Here is a 19,847-nt window from a genome sequence, read left to right on the forward strand (position 1 = left end):
GTGTTTGAAGGATACTGGAGGAATAGGACACAAGTTTCATGTCTGTGGGTCAGGACTAGACATCCATTATGACAGGTTGATTGATAGAGATTTTCTAATACAGCAAAAGGTACAATTAGACTATGCAGGAAAAGTGTTAGGATTACAAGGGCAAGACATCCTCTTAAAAGTGGAGGAGGAACTGAAAGGATATGAGTTTGAGATGAGTCAGGAGTCCAATAGGGAAATTGGACCATGCGAGGAAAAGAGAATGTGGTTGAACATGGGCGGTAAAGTTCATAGTGAAAGGGAAGTAATTATCCTGATAAAAAAAAAGGAAGAATTATTGTGATTAGCAAAGGTGCATGAAATAAAAGGTAGCAAGTAAGCCAAAGAAAAGACAGGAAACTGTGCAAGCACTTTGCAAAAACAATTGAGAGTGAATGTCTTAAATGCAGAAGAAAAGAATGCATTAGAAGCAGTCTACAAAGAGTATGGAAATGTATTCCATCTACCAGGTGAGAAATTCACATATACATCCACAGTCATGTGTAGAATACCAATAGCAACAAAACGTGAGGTTGGTGGTGAATACTAGACTATACAGAATGCCTGAAGAACAGGAAGAGGTCTCAAAAGAGCAGATAGACAGATGCTGAAAGATGAAACAATTGTCAAAAGTAAGAGTGTGTGGAACCCACCTTTATTGTTGGTTCTGACAACTATAGAGGGCTACATGTGTGTAGTAAGTGCACATGGTCACAATAGGTGATGCATTTCCACTACCAAATAACTCCAATATCTTGGAACACTTAAGGCAGGCAAAGTACTTTTTGATGCTTGTCCTTGCAAGCGAATACCATCAAATATTGGTGGATGAAAAGGACAGCGATAAGATGGCATTAAGCTCAAACCATCAACATTATGAGTATAACCAAATACCAGTAGGTCTGAAAGGAGATCCATTTTGTTTTCAGTGACTGATGAACAAAGATTTGGCAGGTCTGCAAGGGATAACATGTTTTGTGTATCTAGACGATATAGTGTGGTAAAGAATAAATCTGCATGAGCATAATGAGAAGCTCTGTTTGAATTTTGATAGGGTTTGAAAGCATAAATTAAAGCTGCAACTAGATAAGTGTGAGTTCTTAAGAAAAGATACGATTTTCTTGGGTCATTGTATTACAGAGAAGGGAATCGTACCAGACATGGTAAAGGTGGATAAGGTGTAATTCTTTCCACAGCCGAGAACAATGAAAGAACTGTAGATCTAATTGGTTACTACTGATGGTTTATTGTGAAACCACTTCATGAATTGCTAAAGAAAGGAATAGAATATGAATGCTACAGAAAACAAAACGATACATTTGAGGAACTAAAGGAGAAGTTGGTTAATCCACTATTACTTCAGTAGCCAGATTTTTGAAAGCCATTCATAGTGACAAGAGAAGCAAGCAGTGCAGCTCTGGGAGCAATTACATCACAAGACAAGAAAGTTGGTGATGACTTGCCCATTTTATATGCACCTGGGTCATTAAACAAGGCAGAATTAAACTATAGTGCCGAAGAGGAAGAAGTATTGGCTACAGGATATGCAGTGAAACAGTTGCGACAGTACATACATTGACAATGGTTTACAGTGCCAACAGAACATAAGCCATTAATATGGATATTCAGTGGAAAGGATCCTAGTTTGAGGCTCCTGAATTGGAGACCTACACTTGAAAAGTGCAATTACAAGGTTATCACAAGCCAGCTAGGATGAATATCAGTACAGATGCTCTTAGTAGAATACATCCCAGTGAGCTAATCCATACTGATAGGGATCAGATGGACAGAAAGGAAAGAGGTAGTCAGGTGACTGTGCGGCAGGCACAGGTAAATGCTGAATGTGTCAGCAGAAAATGCAGGGCAGAGGTTAAGGAAACCGAAATTAGTCTGGAAGAAAAGAAAAATATTCTAAATAAAATAAATGTAATCTGTTAATAGGGCAATGGGCAGCTATAGAATGTTCAAGAGGATAAAGCAGTAGATACAACAGAAAGGATTGAAATGTGAGGCAGAAGAATATGTACAGAAATTTCCATCATGCCACAAAAAATAAATTTATGCAGGTGAAGACAAAAATTGACACTGAAAGTAACAGACATTGAGAAAATTATAAATGAAAAGTGTTCAGTGGACATAGTGGGTGCTTTAGAGGTATCAAGCACCGGTAAGAGATACATGATTACATTTCAAATAGTAGTAGTAATCACAGAAAGCACCAACACAGAACAATTTCCAATGGAGTTCAAAGTTTCAGAAATAGACATCTTCAGAACTGTACTATAATTATTTAGGAGAAGTACATCATGGAGAATTGTACATCATGCAGAATTGTAACATGTGTAAATTTTGATGGTATACATGAGCATTTTCAGAATTCTGAACAATGTGGCAAATTAACAGTACAGAGGTGTAGTGGCACTCTGAAGGAACTTCATGTAGGCTGAATAGGATGTTGCTTGCTAGGCAAATATGTGACATGTCATACAGAAAGAATAACAGAATTACAGAAGTTGGTGCATCAATTGAAACAGCATGAGACAATGAGAAAAAAGAAGAAGAATGGCCTGTTTAACTTCATTTGGAGCTAAGGATGATAGCACTTGGCACACTAGATGAAGCTGATGCTACATATTGCAAGGAGCACAGAAAAGAGGTGGAGAAAAATTCAAAAAGGCTTTTGAGATGATGTAAAACAAGTGGCAGTTGTAAGAGCCATATTATCAGGGGTAAACAGAATAGTAAGTGTGATAAAGGAAAACAAAAATGTTTAAAGTTTGGAATGAAAGATTTATCAAATTGTGTTTTACAGAGGCAGACATAGGATTTAAAAGAGTTTGAACATTTGTAACAATATGCAAATAAGTGCCACAATTGGTAGATGTATTTAGAGATAAAATCAGAATATGAACAAATGATAAGTGCTATAGTTAATGCATAGAATAGAATATTGCAGCCTCACATAATAATTGCTCCACAAATTGTGACGTTCCTCAGTTTAACAAAAGGCGAACTTTGACACGAAGTTCTCTGTTCCTCTAGTTGAATCATCAGATAACTCTTATTAAAGGTTGTCAATGTAGATGCCTTTGTAGGAGAAAGCATGTTAGGATATATAAAAAAAAGTTACTTTTAGTAGCTAATGACACATTTATGTAATATAGAATGTTTCCTTTACTATAAACAATCACTCAGCCATCAGGGAAGTATGTTTTCATCCAACCAGAGGAGGAGATCTTACTTATCAATGATGCAAAGAGAGAGTATGCAAAACTATTGGATTCTAAAGAATTAAATAAGAACAGAATGCTTTGCAGACAAACATTTTCACTATTGTCAGCATTTGATCAGGAAGATGTGTGAAGCAAAGTTGCTTCAGACAGTAATTAATATGCCAAGCGAGTGTGTGAAGAGGACTGTATCTTTAAATCAAAGCATTTGAACACATTTAAATAACAATAAGTGGTTATACATGGTTCCTAAGGAGGAATGGTCTGACAGTATTATGTGGGAAGCAAGCTCCAAAGGATGTAGTACTGGGAGGAATTGGAAAAGGGCACTTCAACAGTCAATGTAAAGGGTATGGAACAAGAACATTCATACAAACAGACAAAATAATATGTACAAATAAAACTGAGAAGGGTTTAACATGACAAATAGAGTTAAAAATCGATGGTTGTATAGTAAATAAGGAGAATACACACATTCCATTGCTAACTTAAAAGTTACCATTAGATCATGTAGTCACACAATTAGATGATATGAAAGTTGTCAGAAAGAGTTTAAATGATGCAGAAAGAATGGTCACTAAACAGCAGGAAAAGATGAGGCAATTCAGGTGTCTAACACACTATTCCATCACTACATATGTGAGTATAACACTGATTATAATAGTTATGATGATCTATTTTTGTAGATAATGTACATGTTGTATGGAATGCTTTAGAACTGTATGGAAACACTTTAATGACAATGATTGTTGTGGATGAATATATGTACCAACTATCATTGTAAATCAGGGCCCAGAAAACATTCTAGTGCAAAGATCTTGTAACAGTAGTACTGAGGAAATAGTGATCTATGAAAGGAATTCAAAAGAGCAAGACTGCTCCACATCTTTTAGAAACAGACAAAGAGAAACTTTTATGGTGTAACAAAATGTAATTATCTCATGTCAGAAAAATATTATAATTGTATCAAAATGAAATATAAAATTGACACAAAAGAAAATGTAACCCTATGGAGAGAAATGTGACAAAAATGGTTATAAATGTCTAAAAAAACTGGATTTTAATTTGACACTACTCTACTTTTGCATCTATGTAGATACTCTGCAAGCTACCATACAGTGCATGATGGAGAGTACCCTGTACCATTACTAGTCATTTGATTTCCTCTTCCACTTGCAAGTAGAAAGGGGCATAAACAATTGTCTGTACGCCTCCATATGACCCCTAACTTCAACTATTTTATCATCATAGTCCTTATGCGCAATATATGATCGTGGCAGTAGGCTCATTCATGTCAGCTTCAAATGCTGGTTCTCGAAATTTTCCCAGTAGTTTTCCTCGAAAAGAACATTGCCTACCCTCCAAGGATTCCCATTTGAGTTCCTGAAGCACTTTGATAACACTTACATGTTGTCTGAAACTATCAATAACAAATCTGGTAGCCTGATTCTGAATTGCTTCAATGTCCTCAATGCAGATTGCTGCCCACCCTGTCTGCCAAATCATTTATGTGTATAGAGAACAACAGCAGTCCTATCACACTTCCCTGGGGCACTCCTGATGATACCCTTGTTTCTAGTGAACACTCAACATTGAGGACAACATTCTGGGTTCTATTAGTTAAGAAGTCTTCAAGCCACTCACATATCTGTGAACTTATTCCATATGCTTGTACCGTCATTAACAGCCTGCAATGGAGCACCATGTCAAATGCTTTTAAGAAAACTAGAAATATGGAATCTGCCTGTTGTGCTTCATCCATAGTTCACAGTATATCAGGTGAGAAAAGGGTAAGCTCAGTTTTGCATGAGTGATGCTTTCTGAAACCATGCTGATTTGTGGACATATGCTTCTCAGTCTCAAGAAAATTTATTATACTCAAACTGAGAATATGATCAAGAATTCTGCAGAAAACAGAAGTTAGGGATATTGGTCTGTAATTTTGTGGATCAATTCTCTTATCCTTCTTATATACAGGCATCACCTTTACTTTTTTCCAGTCCCTCGGGGCTTCGTGCTGGGCAAGAGATTCATGATAAATACAAGCTCGCTACGGAGCCAATGCCACAGAGTACTCTGTAGAACTGAATTGGGATTCCACCCAGACCTGGTGACTTATTTTCTCTCAAATCTATCAGTTGTTTCTCTATTCCAGGTGTGCTTATTAATATGTCGTCCATACAGGAGTCTGTCCAATGGTCAAATGACAGTATGTTTGTATGATTCTCCTGCATGAACAATTTCTCAAACGTGAATTTTAAAACTTCAGCTTTTGATTTGCTGTCTTCAACTGCCACACCACACTGGTCAACAATGGACTGAATAGGAGCCTCAGACCCACTTAGCAGTTTCACATAGGACCAGAATTTTCCTGGGTCCTCTGCCAGATCTTTCGCTGAGATATGACAATAGTAGTTGTATGCTTCACACACAAATCTTTTCACAGATGCATGAATCTCTATTAATCATTGCTTTGTCATCATTTGTCCGTTCTCTTTTGAACTGAGAGTGCAACTACCTCTGCCTCCTCAGTGTCTTCCGAATTTTGTTATTAATCCACGGTGGTTCTTTTCCATCCTTTATCCACTTGGATGGGGGGGGGGGGGGGGGGGGGACTAGACAAAAGTAGTTGCGGTAGTATCAGTGCAGTTAATGAACTCATAGGCAACTAGCTGGAGAAATGTGTGTGTTGTATATTGGGTGTGGCTCAGTTAATACAGTCTGTGTCATTTTAAAGCAAGATATAATGGCGATAGCCAGACACCATCTCTGTACCAACACTTGATCTCTTCATGGGTACTTCTTCAAGGCAAGTAGGAACTGTTTTTGGAATAAATTTAAAAGTTTCAAACCACTTCTAGCTGGGGTTATTTCGAGTTACTTCCCAATACTTACACTTTGTAATAAGGGATTTAACGTTACAGCCAGGTCAAGACTCCCTCTCACATAGGCCAACTGGCTAATTCACTTCTCACAAACAGTGCCACCCAATCTTTGGCAATACTCATACTCAGAACATGGCACTATTTCAATTTATCTGGAAAGTACAGCCCTTTCAAATGATCGATCTATAATCATGAATGGGCCAGCTATTATACTGGAAGCTGCTTCAAGAACCTTTGGAGAGGAGGGGTTTATGCCACCCCATCCTACAGAATTTTTAGTTTTTTAAGTGTAGTACTGTTTTTCCCACCTTTTTGTAAGTCACTGCATCAAATTTACAAATCATACAGTCACATTATGATACAAAGAAATACATATTTATTTTTTAGGTAATGTTCTACACCAATGTCATATTGTGCTCCATTTTTACAGAAATCATTGAACTGTTCTGGTATTTAAGTAGGATTGACAATGAAAGTGTTTTATTTTTTAATTTTTGAAATTTCTTGATTGTTGGATTTAATTCCAAGTTCTGATTTAACAACTGCCCAATTGCCTTTGATTGGTTTCTTTGCTTCTGAATGATTTATATTGTTGGTCATTTCTATTCCTCCCTTTAAAAGCTCCTTAGATATCTTGTTTATAATTTCTAACATTAATTATAAACTCTGGATTTGTTTTGTACTGGTATAACAGTTCTGCATGTAATTTTCTTTTCTGTTTGCAATTAGATCTTTTTATGCCAACAATAGTCTAGTTCAATTTATTAGTTGTCTTTCTCTGGCAGACTATTGGTGAAAATGTTTGACTGAAGATCAGCAGAAAACCCTCCTGAAGCTTTCACAAGATTATTATTCATTTTGCACTTGCACTGAGCCTTGTTTAATCTACAATAGAAAAAATATGTTTTCCACACTGACTTCTCTTTTGGTAGAGATTTTCCCAGCACTTTTTACATTTACTTTTTGGCAATTCAATCAATTAAGCATAGAGATCGGAAATTCCTGGGTTGAAACAGAAGTTATGAGTAGAGTCATATGCATATTTTCTTAAAACATTGTCTGTATGTTTCTGACCTTCAGTTTGCCCTAGTAAAATTAGGGAAATTTAGACTTAAACCAGATTCTTAAATTAGATCAGTAAATGATGTATTAATGCTTGATTCACTTGCTGTCTGTATGTTGAAATCAGCAGTACTCAATATATATTTCTTTCCTTCTTTTTTCTTAAGATTCTCAAAAAGATATTACAATTTTGCTGAAAATAATTAAGTTATTTCAGCAGCTAGACTCCTGTTTATGGAATAATTGAAAAAAAAAAATGGGCCTAATTCTACATAGCAGCTTTCAAATATAAATTCTTCATTTGAGGACTAAAAATCATGTCCTTTCTATATTGCAACACATTTTCAATAGGTTTACAGGAGCCTCCAAGACATCAGATGCTTCTAAAAAAGCTACTAACAACTTTGAAAGTTTCCAGTTTATTTAGAACAGCGATAGACTTTCATAATCCAGTGTTAATTCAGGCAAATTCCTTTGATATTTCTGAGTTCTGACTAGATAATTTCAAGCTTATCAACTGTTAGAGTTTTATTGTATTTACCAATATCGTTCACACCATTAATGTTTAGCTGTATTAAGAAGGTACTTTTATCTTTATTGATAATTTTAAAAAGCAAACAATTCTCATGGTTATCTTGTGTCCCATCTTGATCTTCAAGTACAGCATGCCAATGAGACATTCTCTCAACTTGTTACACATCTGACACACTGTATTAACTGGGAACTCATTAAATACTTTTATGCAAATGTTCATCATGGTTTTTATGAATATATGTTTTCATTAATTTTTATCATTAGTATTACAGGACAAATATGTTTCTGTTCCTTGTGGTGGACCTTACCACTGGTCTCATTTTGCCTAATGACTTTTCAGTGCTTCTCCATTCTCCTTTTCTGCTTGACCACCTCATGGCAGTGGTTGCTTTGTCACTTCACTTCACCTCTGAATAGTCCCATCTTCTCAAACTTTTCTTTTCTTTTGGGTGTAAAAACTGCCATTGCATTCTCCTTTGTCAGTCTCAGCTGATACCTGATAAGCAAATTTATTTGACAAAAGTATATACGATGATTTAAATGTTTCTTCACTTACTTACTATCACCTGCATGCTGTGACATTTCCGTGAGCAGTTGTGGAATCAGACCACAATTTATTTGGTATGAACTGTAGATTAAAACTGTAGGAATTGCAAAAAAGGTAGGAAACTGAGGAGATGGGACCTGGATAAGTTGAAAGGACTAAAGGATGTTGAAAGTTTCAGAGGGAGCATCAGGCAACAAGGGACTAGAATAGGGGAGAGGAATACAGTTGAAGACAAATGGGATGTTCTGAGAGATGAAACAGTGAAGGCAGCAGAGGATCAAATAGACAAAGAAAACAAGTCCTAGTAGACATCCATTGAGAACTCGAGCTGTTGAATTTAACTGATGAAAGGACAAAACATAAAAATACAGGAAATGAAGCAGGCGAAAGGGAATACAAATGTCTAAAAAATGAGATTGATGACAATTGCAAAATGACTAAGCAGGAATGGCTAGAGGATAAACATAAGGAAGTAGAAGAGTATATCATTAGGGGAAGGATAGATACCACCTACAGGAAAATTAAATAAGTCTTTGGAGAAAAGAGAAACAGCTGTATGAGTAGCAAGAGCTCAGATGTTAATGTGTTCCTAAGCAAAAAAGGGAAAATTGAAAGATGGAGGGAGTACACAGAGGCTCTATGCAACTTGAAGGGAACATTTATAGAACAGGAAGAGGGTGTAGGTGAAGATAGAGTAGGATATGTTACTGCAAGAAAACTTCGATAGAGTATTGAAAGACCTAAGTCAAAACAAGGCTCCAGGAGTAGATGACATTCCATCAGAACATGAATTCTTTACAGAAGAATGGAAAAACTGGCATAAGCCAACCTCATGGAAGATGAATTTGGATTCAGGAGAAATGTAGGAACATGCGAGGCAATACTGACCCTACGACTTACCTTAGAAGATAAGTTAAGGTAAGGTATACCTACATTTATAGCATTTGCGGACTTAGAGTAAGCTTTTGGAGTGTTGACTGGAGCCCACTATTTATATTTCTGATGGTAGCAAAAGTGAAATGCAGGGAGCGTAAGGCTATTTACAACTTTTACAGAAATCAGATGGCAGTTATAAGAGTTAATGGGCATGAAAGGAGAACAGTGATTGAGAAGGGAGTGAGAAATTGTTGTAGCCTATCTCCGACATTATTCAATCTTTACATTGAGAAAATGTTGAAGAAAATTAAAGAAAAATGTGGAGTAGGAATTAAAGTTCAGGGAGGAGTAATAAAAACGTTGAGGTTTGCTGATGACATTGTAATTCTGTTAGGAACTGGGACACTTCAAGTACTAGATGACTTTTGCTGTTTGGGCACCAAAATAAATGATGATGGCCAAAGTAGAGAGGATATAAAACGTAGATTGGCAGTGGCAAGAAAAGTGTTTCTGAAGATGAGAATTTTGTCAACATCAAATATAGATATAAGAACCTTGAAGTCTCTTCTGAAAGTATTTGTGTGCAGTGTAGCCATGTATGGAAGAGAAAAATGGACAATAAAGAGCTTAGATAAGAAGAAGATAGAAGCTTTTGATATATGGTGCAACAGAAGAATGCTGAAGATTAGGTGGATAGATCACATAACTAATGAGGATACACAGAATAGAATTGGGGAGAGAAATTTGTGGCACAACCTGACTAGAAGAAGGGACAGGTTGGAAGGACACAATCTGAGACATCAAGGGATCACCAGTTTAGGAACTGAGGAAAGTATGTGTGTGGGGGAGGGGGGGGGGGGTGTAAAAATTGTACAGGGAGATCAAGAGATAAATGTAGTAAGTAGTTTCAGAAGGATGTAGGTAGCAGTAGTTATTCGGAGATAGAGATACATGCAGTCTTTTTACTGAAGACCACCACAACAGTAACAATTCTTTCTTTTTCAGCACAAGAAGAGACATTGGTATTATTCATGGTAAAGACTGACTTTCATTTTTGGAAACATTCTGCCCCTATGGAAGATACTCTAATGTCAACAGATAATGAACTATTGATGTGATAAAAGCAGGATATTTGAAAGATGTTTCAGCAGTTGGAAACTGGCAGTTTTAGTAAATTTATAAATAGTCATTCAGCAGCTTTGTCCCAAAATATTGGCAAAGAAGGTAGTAAATATGATTTGTTCCCAGATAAAAATGAGAACTTACACATCTTCTGCTGCAAAAAAAATTAAAAGCTATTACAAATGACTATTCTTCACAAAGAAAGGGACAAAATGGTAGTATTAGCTTCAAGTCTGTTTGCAGTGCATAAATGTAATCTCAGTAAATTGAAGTCATTTAAGAACTTAAAAATAGCCTTTATGGATTGTAGTATGCACTCCTTGGAATGACAATGCCAAATAAAATAACTAATGATGTTAAACTTAAGTATGGTGTGCCTCTAGGTTCTGTTTTGGGCCCAGTGTTGGTCTTGATATTTACCAGTGATCTAGAGTCATCCAGCAACTCCCAAAAATATATAAAATTTGAGAAAGAAGCAAATACATTTATAGAAGGCAAACTGCTGCAGAACAAAAATATGAAGTACGAAATTGCACCACACGCATTGCAGAATGGTTCACTATTAACAGTCTTATTGTTAACACAGAGGAAACTGTTGCAATGCACCTTCATACCACACAAAACAAGTATATATTAACCTTCACCATGAATTTATTTAATAAGCAATTAGGAACTGTAAAGTCAACAAAATTTCTAGAAATACGGATTCAGGATGACATGATGTGGAACACACGCATCGGTTACACAAGCAAGAAGCTCAGGATATTATACTCTGGCTTAAAATATTGCTAGATGTGAAATGAAAGAAATATTAAAAAAATTGTATTATGCCCAAGTACAATCACTGCTATGATATGGGATGACCTTTTGGGGCAACACACCATTCAGCAAATGCTGTTTCATAACACTGAAGAGGAACATTAGGCTCATTGAAAATACTACATCCAGAAATTCTGCAAACTCCTTTTTAAAGTACTCCAGGTACTACCACTGCCATGCCTGTACATTATTGAGACAGTTACTTATATAAAGAGAAGCTCAGAGGCTAAATACAACTTACTTTGCACAAATCAAGCAGTTCATGCATATGATGCCAGAAAAAATTTGGGCTTTGACAGTGAGTATGTAAGCACAACTCTCAGACAAAATGGACCACTGCAAATTGCAAAAGATTTTACAACAAAATTCCTGTCCACATCAAGACAATAAAAGAAATACAAAAATTCAAAGTGGGAACACAGGTGCTATTGCACTGTAAACAAATCTGTTGACACAAATTTAAATTATTTTGTTTTTTTGTATTATGTATCTCAAATTGCTTTTGCTACCTATTGTACTATATATTATCTTGTGCTATTATTCTAATGTATTATATTCCAGTGATATACTGTACTGTATTGTGTGCTAAAAATTATTTATGTTATTCAATTAATTTACGATGTATTTAATAAATGATTTATTGCAGCAAAATAGCCATTATGGTTATCATTAGTTTACAATCATTTGAGAGTGAATTACAAGTATGTATTGAGTGTGTGCATAATTCTTAGTAGTAGATTACATTCAGTGCAGGTATTATAACAGATTATCATTTGAACCATTTATTGCATAGTCTCTAATTGATCTGGTCCTCTTGTTGCATATTTCTATATGGTATCTCTCACAAGACTGTCCACATAGTGTACACTTGCAAAGGTTTGATGGTTCATGGTATGTTGTATTTTCACAAATTTCATGGTGGAATCCGTGTACTGTAAGTCTTGTAAGTACGTGTCTCATCTCAAAATTTGCTGCTGTCCAAGTGCGGTCGATCACGGCCCCGGATCCATAGAATTCCGTTGGTACTTCCTCTCTTTTCTTGAGTAGTGATCTTAGTAGGTTCTCCAATGCTGATGTGTTGGGAAGTAAGAACCTTGTCCTTAGATCCTCTATGAGGAAAGATTCTTGGGCGAGAAGGTAGACTAATCTTGATCTTGTGGTTTTTGCTACCCCTAATGCTCTTTTGATATAGGTTGCTTTTACTCTTTCCAATGTTTCTAAGTTCTTTTGATTTAGGTGTATCCATATGATTTCTATCCCATAAGCCAGTATCGGTATTATTTTTGATTTGAAGAGTGCCATAGCTGTGTCTAGATTTAGTGTTCTGATGGAACTTATTTCGTTTATCACTCTGATGGCCTGTGTCGCTTTCTCTGTTGTGTGTTTAGTGAAGCACTTTGCGGACGGCTGGAGTGTTATCCCTAGATATTTGTAATATTTTGTGATAGATATTTGCTTTCCTTCTAGTGCAATTCTTGTCATTTTTGGGATTTGCCCACCTGGTCTGAATACCATCATTTCCGTCTTGTCGGTGTTGATTACGAACTTGTGTTTTGTGCATCATTTTTCCACGTCTTCTATAGTCTCCTGTAGTTTCTTTAAGTTTTTTGAGCCTATCACAATGTTGTCCGCGTAGGCATATGCTTCGACATCTTCGTCTTGAGTGATTTCCATAATGTCCTTTGCTGCCAGAATGAACAGGAGTGGGCTTATTGGGTCTCCTTGGAGTACTTCATTTGTTTGCCTTATTGGTTCAGACAGGTCAAGGTTGTCCTATATCATTATCTCGTTCCATTCACTTATGGAGTTTATGATCCTCGATGTATTTAAAACTGTATACTAATGTACAAAGTAAGCCATATCCTATGTCAAAACTTTGATGAATGGATACTTAATAAATACACTCTTTTATAGTTGAAAATGCTCACTGAAGTTTTCCACCAATTATACAACAGCTTATGTAAATTGCATTATCACAAAGGTGTTATGGAAATGTGAAACTTACAGACAGGAATGGGAAGTGAGAGCACATGTTTGATGGAACATTTTTATGCTTTTCTTGTAGACCATGTCCTTTGAAAATGTGAAGAAGGTAAGCAACACTTCTTACATCACAGCTACACTGTACATGGAGGAAACAAAAAGTTTTGATAGTTTTGACATCTTTCCCAGTGGGTTAATGGCATATGTCACAAACAAAAGTCTGGCCATTTATTCACAATGATAAGCATATGAGCAAGCTGGTAGAATGTCTAAAACACCATTCGGTTTACAAGCAGTAATCTGTCACTTGTTTTAAGCCAGCTCACTTGACTAATACCAAACAAATGATCTGTACAGAGTCCTAAGAGTGCCTCCATTGGCTAGTGGTTAGTGCCACTGTAGAGTGACACACAAGTCAAGGATTCAGTTCTTGCTAGCCCCAGATTTTTATGCCGTGTGTTTTTCTGGAACTGAGTCTACCTATGCTTATGAGTCCAAATAAGAAGCTGCTTGGCATAATACTCAGTAAAACTGATACTTAAACTGTCCAGATAGCATCAAATAGAAAGCATTTGATGAAGTTGGGATCCATATGATATGTATTTATCTTTGTCATATTAGATACCTCTAATGAATATTGATGATTAACAAGAGGAACACAGAGATTTGGAAAAGTTCACGAGTTTCCCAGCAATGTTGCAATGAACCCAATACTCATTCTTCACAGTACAGAAAATAACATGCACTAATGTGGACTTATGCTAGGTGCAAAACTTAAGGACAACAGTAGCTTTTGCCTGATGTGTCACAGCCAAGTTACATAGCTCACTGAAACTTTGATCTTTCATAGAAAGAACTGCTGTGATATAATGCAGAAGGTAACTAAAAGAAATTAGGAATGAGATGAACAGAAATGACACCTGTATTCAAAGACAGTAATTACACTGAAGTGACTGTGATTTATGATGGTCCCATAGACATTACAACAAAATGGTTCAAATGGCTCTGAGCACTATGGGACTTAACTTCTGAGGTCATCAGTCCCCTAGAACTACTTAAACCCAACTAACCTAAGGACATCACACACATCCATGCCCGAGGCAGGATTAGAACCTGCGACCGTAGCCGTCGCGCGGTTCCAGACTGTAGCACCTAGAACCGGTCGGCCACCCCGGCCAGAGAGACATTACAACAGGTGGGATATTGTTTATAATAGAGTGCATGATCACCATGGGTGGCAATGCATAGCTCTGCAATGTGCTCCCATCCTGGCCACATTCCATCCTCCAACAGCATGGCTGACAGCTCTTGGTTGGTCATTCATGGATTCTCTTGTTCCAAGAGGCACTCCACCAGTGCAGAGTGATGCAGTTGTGCATTGGCATCCATAAAAATGAATTCAGCAGTAAGTACATACCTGAAAAGGGGCACTTGGGGAAGTAGTACTGTGCCACAATAATACTGACCAGTGAGCGTACTGTGTTCAGAGGTTTGGAAGTCAGTACACCCATGCAACATTATGCCCTCCCACACTATAACACCTAGACCATCAAGACAATTACTTTTGACAATGCTTCCAGTGCGTTACATACCCTCATATGTCAAGAGGTGAAACCGACCTGTGAGACATTACCCAGAATATGGCGACCCATTTTGTCACAGGTACAGCCACCACCAGTAACGATTCAGCTTTCTGTCACTACAGGGTGACTGCTAAGAGGAGCAGTTTGGACTTCAATTACACCACTTATGAAGGATACAACTGCCCTCTTCTCCATGTGGAAGCTGGGTTCTGTGTTATCTGCGGCTCATGACATGTCACCTGGTTACGACGGTGTCCATTGTAGCATGGTATATGATGACATCTCACAGGGCAGAATAAAGAAATCCTCCTCCCCCCCCCCCCCTTTTAATCTTATTTGGGTGTCTGGAAACTTTCCCAACTCATGACGAGAGGCAATTCGAATTCCACGTTTAAAAAACCTGGGAAATCAGCTTCGATTTTGTGACGAGCGGTATCGGTGTTAGATCGTGCTAATAAAATAGCGATTCTTTCATCCTGCGAAAACGTCAAAAACGGCCACTCCCCCCCCCCCTCCTCCCCCCCTCCTACAACTCGAAAATTATAAATGTTAACAACAAAAACCACTGTGGCACGTGAAAGTACATTAATTTCGCGCTCCTAAAACGTGACTGCGCTTTATTATCTTATATCCGTGAGCTGAATCGAACTGCATTTGCCTGCCATCTGTCTCTTCCGCACTGCGTGTCACAATTGTTTGTATAGAAATTTTGAGGTCTGCCTCGTCAGACACCTGCGACCTGTCGTCAGAGGTCCATCTGGCGTGGCACACCTGGTCTGTACACCCCATAGCTTTATGGAATCTTACATTGAATGACTGAAGTCTGAATTATATAAATAAAAGATGAAAATCCCTGGGTAACAATGAAAAGAGCGAAAAGTTTCACTAGAAATTAATTTCAAGTTGGCTGCGTTTTAATTCCATTTTTATTTTGTGGAGATGAATATTTTTGTGAGCCTCCTTGAGGACGACCAAACACATTCCCTTCCCCCCAAACGGGATGCTCCTACGATTCATTTGTTGCTCACATTCCCTTCCAGGCCCATTCCAGCGTTTCGCAGCCCATCTACTCTTATCTTGTGGTGGGTCAGTCAGCTCGGAATGACCAACACATCATCGTTGGATCTTAAAGGCTTTTGTCGTTATGTGCATGCATGTCTCGTCCCGACTGTGTAATTTGTGACAGACTGTCAAAAGATGGGACACAGACGAGTGCTGTGAGAGGGAAAGGATTGATATCTGCGATTGCAGTCTTTCTCGGCGTCGTTTTGTCGCAACGTTTCAATGAGTTTCTTACCCATCATCAAACTCATTGAAACGTTGCCACAAGACGACGCCACCATTCGGCTGATAACCCTAGAAGAATTCATAAGGATTGACATCTTTCATCCAAGACAGTACGAAGAGACGGTGTGGTAAGACTAATATTTAAGAGGTATTCATGACAAATGCAGGAAGAATTACGTGACAAAAGTCAATTGCTACTTATTTGAAGAGGCCCCAATAAAACCCTGAATAAAAACTGCTGCTTTCAGTTATCCCTGACTTTGCCTTTAAAACTCATTGCTTTTCATCTGGAGAGGAGGTGCCTCCGCATTATGTCAAGAAACAAAACAAAAGGCTCACTCAAAACATCGTTTGGCGCACCCTGCAAGGAAATTAACGTTTCAGAAAATGCGCTCACATTCACGAGAAGTATAAACTAAGGTGCCAAAAGTCATGAGACAGTGGTATGCATATATGCAGATGGTAAACACAAGGTATAAAAGGGCAGAAGGGCAGTGCATTGGCAGAGCTTTATTTGTACTCAGGTGATTCATGTGAAAAGGTTTCCGATGTGATTATTGTTGCATGACGGGAATTAAGAGACTTTGAATACAGAATAGTAGTAGGAGCTGGATGCATGGGACATTCCACTTAGGAAATCGTTAGGCAATGTAATATTCCGAGATCCAAAGTGTCAAGAGTGTGCTGAGAACACCAAATTTCAGGCATTAACCTCTCACCACAGACAACGCAGTGGCTGACCGTGGCCTAGTCAGATGAGTCGAAGTTTCAGCAGGTAAGAGCTGATGGTAGGGTTCGAGTGTGGTGAGGAACCCCACAAAGTCATTGACCCAGGTTGTCAACAAGGTACTATGCAATCTGGTGGTGGCTGCACAATGGTGTGGTCTGTGTTTACATGGAATGGACTGGGTCCTCTGCTGCACGTGAACCGAACATTGACTGAAAATGTTTATGGTTGGCTACCTGGAGACCATTTGCAGCCATTCACGGTCTTCGTGTTCCCAAAAAATGATGTAATTTTTGTGGATGACATTGCCCCATGGCGCTGGGCCACAATTGTTTGCAACTGGTTTGAAAAGAATTCTGGACAATCCGAGCGAATGATTTGGACACCCAGATCGCCTGACATGGATCGCATCAAACGTTTATACTTCATAATCGATAGGTCAGTTTGTGCACAAAATCATGCGCCAGCAACACTTCCGAAATTATGTACAGCTATAGAGGCACCATGTCTCAGTATTTCTGCAGGGGGCTTCCAATGATTTATTGAGTCCAGGCCACATCGAGTTGCTGCCCTATGCGGGGCAAAAGGAGGGATGACATGATATTAAGAGGTGTCCATGACTGTTGTCACCTCTCTGTCGTAAAGCGTGTATAGCCAGTTACTGACTTCGTAGTAGCTGATGCACAGTACAGTTTTCGGTCGCATGGAAACTCTGCTCCAGACCACACAGACTATCAATGCAGTTGGCAGACCCCCTGGAGGCGAGCTGGAAGATGCTATGCAAGCAGTTTACTGTTTCCTAGAGAAAACTGATGAGGAATGCCAGTGCACCATGGAAGAATTGATGGAGCATAATTGAAGGTGGTTTGTGTCCGCATCCAAGCAGTATTAGAAGACATCTCCTTCAGAAATATGGCGATGATACTTTGCTTACAACAAGCAAATATTACGTTGTATGTTTCATAGTCAATGGACAAAAAAATCACTAATGAATGCTGGTATCGAGACGTTCTGAGGCTGCTAGAAAAAGAAGAAAAGCGTGCCATTGAGGAAGACATTAGATCGCAAGTATATGCTTTGACTGAATACTCCCACCCTGTGAAGAAAGCTTTTTACATGAAACTGAAGAGCTCATTTCTGAGACTCTTACAGTTTTAATGGACGCTGTGGTGCTCAGCAAAAAGCGAAGGGATCTCGAGAAATGGAAGAAAAAAATCATCAGCCGTTGCACATAGCGTGTGATTAGTACTGTGCAGCCTGTTTCATTCCTCTCCCCTCTTCAGATCGGTTTAGCAGTATTTCTTTGCAAAGAAGAGGGTTCTCGCAAATTGACAGATGTCCTTTCTTCCATGGAGTTTTGTTCCTTGTGCAGGAAGCAACTCGATTCGAAGTGTCATAGATAATGGCTGTTAACCAACAAGAACTTTGCCAGATGATCTGCGACAACACCATTTTCAGCATTCAAACTCTCGATGGACGAAACACATTTCACAGAATTGGAGGGAATCCGATGCCTCCACCTCCCCCTCGCTCTCCCCCCCTTCCAAAAAAATGCGTTATACTGGGTCAAATGGCTGAACGGATAAAGGATGTACCATCAGCATAAATCGTTGGAAGCTTACGAGCTTAACCACTGAAACGTTTTGAAAGGAACAATGATGTGGTGCTGTTGACATCAATGGGTCAAGTACATCATACGCTCATACTGAGACCATCGTTCAATCAGTGCCACTCCTGTTGTGGCTGCACAGGAAATCTTTCCAGGAATTTGTGGATGGAATGGTTTTATCAAGGAGATAACCGAAGAAATACCTTTTCAGGCAACCTTCATAGACCGCCAACATTTTATAAATGCAGCTCCTGGGGAATACAACACGATATTCACATAATTTTTGTCTGTTGTTGGAAAGACACATTCGTTGGGGCAGAAAAAACTTTCATCACGTTCGATCAGCCTCTCTACGTCACAGCATGAGATGCGGCAGTGAGCTGTGTGGGAGACCCTGAACTACATGCCGTGGTCAAATGAATAGGTTGTTTATGTTGTTCAATGGGACTGTGGGGTATATTATGGAAGAGAGAGGGTTGTCAGTAAAATTCAACACTGTCTACGCAGCAGACAGCACTGTAAAAATGCATGCCTATGCCAGGGCATTCAGAGGAGCTCTTGGTATGGTGATAATAGCGTCCCTAAACTTTCCCAAGTTTGAGCAACTTTTATACAGTGGGGACTAAAGTGGACCACTGGATGCACATGACAGAGATTGGGGGAAGGAAATTTCACAAAAAATCAAAACCCAGTTTCAGCGTACCCCAGTCTAGGCCACAATTCAAATCTGTGAATTGAATATTTCCAGATGATAACTTCGGTGTTGACATTTATTGAATCTGAGCGCATGGGAAATTGGAAACTACACCTGTAAGTCACACGAGACATTACCATATATCCATACCAGTGGACAATATGTATACGCCAAGTGCACGATATGCTCACTCTGGAGCACTCCATGCCACTTGATGAATTTCAAGCATTCACTTTGAAAAAAGGGTTTCACTATTCGACGCAGTGACAAATGCTGGTGCAGAACATGGAGCGATGTGAAGGTTGAAAGAGGGCTGAGTAGAGCTTGTGGATTTAGCACATACATCTTGGCAAGGTGAAGACTTGGAATGAGTTTGCTCCAATACGTCACAAACGTGACTGAGGATTTTTGCGGGGTAAACTTTGCAACGACTGACCAATATGCAGACAATCGTGATGCAAGAGTAAATAATGACAACTGCACGAAAAAAAAAGGTTGGAATGGTTTCACCAACACCTCAGAGCCAATATCAGTCAACAGTGGGGATGTGAAAGAATATAAAATCAGTTGTCACTTGGTCAGGGAGGTCGGAACCAAAGGTATCAAGGGAGTGTTCGGAACGATTTCAAAACCGTCAAGTTCAAGCGAGCTCAGCCGTCCTCATTAGTGTGGTTATTGAGCCAACCACTTTGTTTCAAAGGATGGCTATCGCCAAACAGTCAGAAGAAGAAGTAGATGACATCTGAACCTACGAATTGGCTGCATATCCCCTAACTTTGATTGATGAGGTTGGATTGTAAAAAGGCACAAAATCTGCTTCGTAAAAAGCTGTTAAACCTCCTCCAGATACCACAATGCTGGA

The sequence above is a fragment of the Schistocerca piceifrons genome, chromosome X, assembly GCF_021461385.2.
Source record: "Schistocerca piceifrons isolate TAMUIC-IGC-003096 chromosome X, iqSchPice1.1, whole genome shotgun sequence".
Lineage (NCBI taxonomy): Eukaryota > Metazoa > Arthropoda > Insecta > Orthoptera > Acrididae > Schistocerca > Schistocerca piceifrons.